This window comes from Spinacia oleracea, chromosome 1 (genome assembly GCF_020520425.1).
Source record: "Spinacia oleracea cultivar Varoflay chromosome 1, BTI_SOV_V1, whole genome shotgun sequence".
Taxonomy (NCBI): Eukaryota; Viridiplantae; Streptophyta; class Magnoliopsida; order Caryophyllales; family Amaranthaceae; genus Spinacia; species Spinacia oleracea.
Window position 1 is genome coordinate 52,008,844 of NC_079487.1, and position 7,743 is coordinate 52,016,586.

Genomic DNA, 7,743 nt, shown 5'->3' on the forward strand with positions numbered 1-7,743 from the left:
GGCTCTGTCTTTATTCTGGTGGAGTAGCAGGACTTTGGGTCTTCTTTCTAGGTCTGGGCCCATCTGATCAGTATGAGTCGTAGGCTGCCTCTTTGGGCTTTGTGGGAGATTTATTCAAGCCCACATCACGAACAACCCGTAAATTTCGGGTCCAAAACGGGTCGGGTTCGTTATGACCCGTCGGGTTAGGGGGTAAAATTAAAGAATTTTAAAATTTATTATTTATTTTGAAAAAACTGGAAAAACAACCCAAACCTAAATTTAAAGTATCATGTTAGCCGCCTTCCTCTAACTATAAAACACTCATCTCTCTCTCTCATCCTCTCAAGATTTTCTCTTGAATCATTCTATTGATTTTGTTAATTTGCAATCTCTGAGAAATAAATGTCCCAAAGACAAAGTGGATGTGGTAAGTCTGGGCAGTCGGGCGACAAAATTAGGGATTCGTTTGAGTAATCGAAGAGGGAGCTTACGCTGCTGCACTCAAGGGAAGCAAGCGATGCCGTCAGCGGTGAATTTGGGATTCGGAGCGCCGTCGACGATGGCGGTGGCAGGGGTGGAAAAGGCGTGGCCTTGCAAATTAGGAATTTGTTTGCTTCTTACTGCTAATACTGAGCGTAATTCCGTTTGTCTAGGGGTTTAATTTGATTTTGAAGGTTATATACTTATGTCGTTCCTTTTGTTACCATGTTTATCTATATTCTGATATAAAATGGGAAATATGGGAGCGAAATTCAATTTATTTACGTTTTCTCCAATTATTTAGTTTTTTAGAATGAATTGTAATAGCATATATTTTTGACGGTTAGGAACATCGAACTTTGTCCATATTGGAGTCGATATATAACTAGTTCGGATTACTTAATGTGTTTTTCATTTGTAATTTACTAATTACCTTTAAAATGAGACCATTACTTTATTTTTTCTTTTTTTTAATCAACGTGTACATATATTTTGGTTATTATTTATTGATATACCTTGGACATGCAAAAAAAAATCATTAAAAAAAAATTAGAAAAAAAGGCGTAATAAAAACTCTAAATCCGTTGGGTCAACCCGAACCCGAACACTCTGGGTCCTGAACAAGCATTTGTCAACCCGAATCCGAAAGTGACCGACCCGATAGAACCCGAACCCGAAGTTGACCGACTCAGACCCGACCCGACCTGTTTTACAGGTCTAGCTGCAGCTAGACCTGTCAAAAATCGACCCGACCCGAAAACCGACCCGAACCCGACCCGAAAATACTGGGTCCTGAACAAGATTTTGTGACCCGTAACCCGATTTTATCCGAACCCGAGCAACCCGAAAAGTAATGGGTCAAAACCCGACCGAACCCGTTATGGACCCGACCGATTGAAAATCATTGTATTTATAGTAATAAATGACATTATGAATAAATTTAAGCATAATAAACACGTTTTTTTACTATTGTTGTGTGTAATATGATTTTAATTTGAATTATACATTATTTTATGGTTGAATTTGACTAAATATAAACTTGTGTAGGAAAGTTTGTTAATTTGTGCCCATATTTTGTATATTTCTCACCTAAATTAATGAAAATATAATGCGCGTTTCAAAATCTCTCAACCCGTTGGGTCAACCCGAACCCGAAAGTTCTGGGTCTTGAACAAGCATTTGTAAACCCGAACCCGAAAGTGACCGACCCGATTCAACCCGAACCCGAAAATAATTTTTTACAACCCGACCCGACCGACCCGTTTGACAGGTCTAGCTGCAGCGCTGCTGGGCCGAGCCCTCTCCGCGCGCGCACATGCGCAACGCCCCTCATGGGTTGTGCGTGCGTGTGTGCGTTGAGTTCGTGCATGCATCGAATCCTTAAGCGATTAGGATTAGATTAAAGATTAATTTCCTAAAGTTACTAGAGTTAGTTGTTGAATTAAACATTAACTTATTAGTTTTAATTAATGTCTAATTCTAATAGGATTAGATTAATTGAAACCTAGTAGGCTTCTAGTTCCAATAATCCAACCCTATAAATAGGTGATGGCATTCACAATTTATAATTACCCAATTCAAGTATATATTCATATAGTTTTAAGGTTAAAACTAAAGCTAATAATTTGCCACAAATTATATTCGAATAACTTAAAACCTTAGGTTGAATTCTAGTTAATTAAATCTAAGGCGGATCCGAACGTGCTGTGGACTATCTAGGGAGGGACTACGCTTGGAGTCCTAAACTTGTTCTTGTTCTGTAACACCCCGACAATTCCCTTTTTCTAAAATAACCTTTTATAAATATAACTATAGAGAATTATCAAAGTATTATCGCCCGTGTAAAAACGTAATGGCTTATTCAGAATTTTGCAACGGAAAACAGAAAACTAACTTTTAGGTTTATAAATAATCGATTACATAATAAGTCCAAAAACCAATTAACGGAAATAAGGAAATACGAATAGTACGACAATTTCAAATCCAAATTAACAAACCAAATAATTTAACAAAGCAAATCTAACTACAAGCTCTCTAATCCCGATCCCAATGATGCATCATCTTCAAACCTGTAGATGGGCAACGCTTATTGATCCTTAGAGCACTACTACAAAAAAGGGCATAGAGTACTGTTGAAATACACCTTATAGGACGCCTTAGAGGCGTTCTCCAACTCAGCGCGCTATAAAGTTTATAAAACGGGTAAAAGAAGCGTTATATATACCTAGTTATAAAGTACGATGATAAGAGATAAGCGTCCTCTATTCCCTTCCTAAAATCAGAAAATGGAGAAGGAATATAGAACGCTTAACGTACATAACCGTCTCCTATACTTTATTATAAAGCGCGCCTTCCGTACATAACCGTCCTCTATTCTTTCTGTTAAATATTGAGATACAGAACATCTTCCGTACATAGGCGTACTATATACTTCATGTTTAATATTAAGATAGAAAGTCGTTTCCTTACACAACCATTCTATATTCTACCCCTTTTTTTAATATTATTTAAAAATAGCAGCACACGCATCCCTAAAATAGGATACAATTCTAGTATGTAAACCAAATCTAAAAAGATATAATAAAAATGATATCCACACGATCTGTCCAAAAATCCTTTCATTAAATAACGAAATAATATTGTTTATTCAATAACAATCCTATTAATCATTGATAAAATATAAATGATCCAAGGTACATCAAAAAAAAAATCCAATATCACTACAAAAAAAAACAGATTCTGCAGCAAGAACAGATTATGTAGCAACAACAGCTTCTGCAGCAACAACAGAAACCAGACTTGGTTCATCTGCAGGACTGAACTGAGGTAACCATCTCCTTGAGCTAGCTTAAGTCACAATAGATCATCGTCATCATGATCTTCCTCTTCATCATTATTTGGTCGGTGATATTCGCTAACGTATGAGATCCACCTCTCCCTTAGCTCGTCAATCGTAGTTTGAGAATACGTGGGAGCTTTGATAAAATACTACAAGACAAGTTAAAATGTAAGAGTAAGAAATGAACATGATAGCAAGCAGAAATAGTATTTAACAAAGAACATGCAGCAAGCAACAGAACCAGTAAGTGATGAGTATATACAAGCAGGAAAGTACATATACAACCAGGACAGTTCATATACAAGCAGGTCAGAACCAGTAAGTGATGACTAATATTTGCAATTAGATGTGCTAAGTCACGCTTAAAATTTCTCAACTCAAGCAAAGTAAGTGCGAGCAGGAAGTAATGAGTATATACAAGAAGAAAAGTTTTACCGCAGGTTTATTGATGCAGGTGTGAAGATTCATCTGCAGGTGGCTGATTCTGCCTATAATTTTCTCGGTATTTCTTTCATTGAACTTGTAATTAAACCTTCCTCTATCTGCTACAAAGGCCATAGGCTCAGTATGAGATGCATTCAAATTAAATTCAATGCGTCTAACTTTCCTACGACACTTATGACTCCATGAGATACACATTTCCCTAATATGCCAGTTACTGTCAAATTGACCCCAAGATAGATAAATTGAGTATCTGTAACTTTTACCAGGTCCAAAAGCTCTAGCACAAACAGTATGCATCCGAATCACACTGTTCATTTTCCTCTCAACTCAATTTTTAGAGGTCTAGAGTCTTCACACCTTTGTACCTGAGTAGAGAGTCACGCTGTGTACATATCAAGAAAGAGTAACCGGAATGGAAGCAAATCTTTGCTATTACTCGACAATATAAGCAAATAATTGCAGCACGGTACAGGGATAAAATTTCAGTACCATCAAATTCACATTCTCACTATAGTTAGAGCAATGAAAATGTTTATCAATAAGCCTACAAAATCTTGGATTGATCTGTTACAACGCAATCCCATAGCATACTAAAGATTAAAGCAACAGAAATTCTAACGTTTGTCAAACAATTAGCGGAGACCTTTAAATATTCAAGCAAACCCAAGAGAATTACCTCCAAGTGGGTCAGCATGTCAACTACAACACCCAAGTCGTATGTAAATGCCTTAGTAATCATCATTACCATGTACTCTGACTTATGTAAATGCCAAGCAGACTCAGCAAATGCCTTAGTAAGCAGACTCAGTAAGCAGACTCATGACTTATGTCAAGCAGACTCAATAAATGCCTTAGTAATCATCATTACCATGTACTCTGTGTATATAATGTAGTCGCGTCATATCTAGCATAAGTACACCTAATGGAGAATGAATGACTTCAGTAGTAATGAAGGTTAACATGCTTAGGGACAAGGGAAGATCTAGGAAATAGGGAAAAAGTCTGAAAAGATTCACTATGATACATGTGTACTTTGATTTGCTGCAGTCTGAAAAGTTCACCCACTGCTTTTCTGCTAAGTTACTCAGGCTCATTTACTTAAGATAACCCTAGCTCTTCTATATTCAGACATGACTATGTCAGTATGTCTGTATGTTCACTTGACATTTCATTTTGGATCCAATAAATGTAGAATTTTCAGTTTATAGCAGGGAGGTGCAGACAGACAGGTTATGTAAAAATTCTCTAGAGCAAATATATATATATATATATATATATATATATATATATATATATATATATATATATATATATATATATATATATATATATATATATATATATATATATATATATATATATGACAACAAGAAAGAAGCTACAAGATGATAAGTAGAAGCTGGTTTTCTTTAGCCATCTTTCCATTTTAAAGTCTTATTAAGAATATGTTTCTCCAAATAGAAATTTATACACAAATTTACATTATTTGGCCACCTTGCCATTTCAGTAATATAGTTGTACGTACCTTCCTAGCATAGCCACCATATGCCATACCACCAATTAGAGAATTGCATGAACTAGATATTTCTCAGGTCAAGATCTCATCATCCGGGTTCCCTGCAAAACGGGTTTAATAAAGGGTTAAGTATTTCAATTAAAGACAAAACTAGAGCAATAAGGACACTTAAAGGGTCAGAATATTACTCATGGTTTGAAAAAGTCTGTGTTCCTTCAACCCTTTTATTGTGTGAGCATTTGTGCCACCAGCCAATTAAAGAAATCATGTGAAAGTTAACTATTGATAGAAACAAAAGAAGATAGAAAAAAGAAAAAAAACAGCAACAGAAAATTGACCATAAATACACTTCACTGAAAGCAATTATTCTGAAAACATCTAAGAAGAGGATACATTTTATTTTTATTGCTTTTTAGTTCAACTTTGTTCTATTAATCGAAACCTAACTAACCATCATCGACTTAAGTTGCAAGGAGTAAACAAAAACTCCTTATGTAGGACTTATACCTGAAAACTGAGCTTAACTTTACAAGGAATAAACAGAGAGCTGTGCTAAGCTAGTCTTAATTGTCGTCTGTTGGGCAGGAAAAACAGCGCTCAACTCTTACCAATTACCAAACAACCAATTATGAGCCCCCTCACTACTCAAACATCAAGAGAACATCAAATATACAACTTTTTCTAAGAGTGGAGGTCAGGTAAATGCATTTTATCCATAAGGCAGAAAGGGTCTGATATTTATATTCAATGTCTGGTAAATGTTAAGGGTGTCCACCACATTTGGATTCCCGAAGGAAAGAAACTATCACCTCGACTAGTCTGATTATGTACCGTGATTAGTGTTATGAACTACATTCATCAGCAAAGCTGCAGAGGCGATGTTCCACTTCAATGGCCTCGTCTACATGTTATATGATGCAAATTTATGGATAAGGCACTCAGGGTTATATTGCCTGGCTATAGGCTCAAAGAAAGTGAGGGTAAGGTGTCCGTATTAGCATTTCACCAACAAAGGAATGCTCACATTGGGTATGATCTGAAGAACAACTTGTTCAGTTTAGCCTATTCAGGAGCTTGTCCTGACGACACTGTCGATTTTCGGCAAAGGTGAAGGCAGCATGCGCTTATTCTAACAACTACACATTGCATCTACATATAACACTCAATAGACAACAAATCAGTACTAAAAGTAGAAAATTCAAAGATAATCCAGATCCTTGAAGAATTCAATTTTTCATTATCCCCTTTCTTTCCCTAACTGCAAATTTCAATTTAATCAAACTTAAATCATATTAACTAAAAAATTCAGTTTAATTTGACTAAATTCACCAGATTTTTTTGCAATAATCCTACTAAATTAAATGTAATTCGATTTAATTATTACACCCTCCTTTATGATTCGACCTAAAACATCAATTCGACATTACAATTTCGTAATTAAGAACATTATTAGTTGCAGGATAAAGATTTAGAACAAAACTAAGAATACTAACCTCGAAATTCGGAGTGTGGAGAGGCGATGGTCACCAGAGGTTGAAAAGAAGCAGCGGAACAGTAGCGCGGTGGCGGTACATTTGTGCGGCGGTGATCTGGTGGTGGTGCGCGATTATAGTCTAGATTTTGCGGGAGATTGAATTTGGGGGTTTTGTTAGAAGGGTTTTTGTTTTGCACGATTATGGTTAAGGTTTTGTAGGAGATAGAGTAGAATGTTTAGGTTTTGGTTTTGCTAGAGGTTTTTTATTCTAAGGTTTGATTAATTTAATCCCGCAGAATTAGTTTTTTTTTTTTTTAATGAGAATATAGTACGCAGTTATCAAGGACTTAAAACACCGCTCTATATGTTATTGATTTAAATATTGTATATATTAAATATTTTTTTTTTATTATGGTAAAAAATATGAAACGGTTAAGTGATGTAACCGTTCTGTATTCTTTCTCCCATAGAACTGTTATTAGAGAAAACCGTATTCTATTATCCTATGAAACGCTTAAAACACTTAACCGTACTCTATTTAGCGTTACATATTCTAACTTTTGTAGTAGTGGAGACTGCTCACCAAAGATGGGTCATCACAGGATCAATAAGGCATAGCCATGATCAACACACACAAGCAAAGCACGTAATCAGCAAAGCTGAGTACTACATACTAAAAGCAATAATGATCCTAACATGACACTATCAAACGAACCATCCTATCATGATACTAATAAACATAAATAAGGGCAGACAAAACATGATAATTTGACGACCATACTTAACTAGACTAGGCTAGACTGGACTAGACTTTTATAACAATAATATTATTTTAATTGAAATAGGCAATGGACCGAGTTTTCTAGCTAGAGGCTTCACTAAGGAAGACGAGGTACGGGCGCGACTCCGTAACCTCAGTGACCTGCGATATCGAGGAACGTTTGAATAAAAATAGGACACGGTGATCAATCCGGTCCGAGATAAAGGCCATGGGCTACCACCATGAAC

General features: G+C 35.9%; 1 long non-coding RNA gene across 7 annotated transcripts; it reads right to left on the reverse strand.

Moving 5' to 3' along the window:
• Positions 1–3,065: 3,065 nt before the first annotated feature.
• LOC130469124 (uncharacterized) lies at positions 3,066–7,010 on the reverse strand. Of its 7 annotated transcripts, none has more exons than XR_008929630.1 (6): positions 6,755–7,010; positions 5,450–5,482; positions 5,271–5,362; positions 3,961–4,110; positions 3,737–3,846; positions 3,066–3,450 (listed from the first exon to the last, which is right to left on the reverse strand). It is a non-coding gene; the product is annotated as an uncharacterized lncRNA (long non-coding RNA). The 7 variants fall into 7 exon arrangements; XR_008929590.1 differs by having other exon boundaries at positions 3,737–3,843; positions 4,009–4,127; positions 6,755–7,008; XR_008929628.1 differs by having other exon boundaries at positions 4,009–4,127; positions 6,755–7,008.
• Between the last annotated feature and the right edge of the window lie 733 nt (positions 7,011–7,743).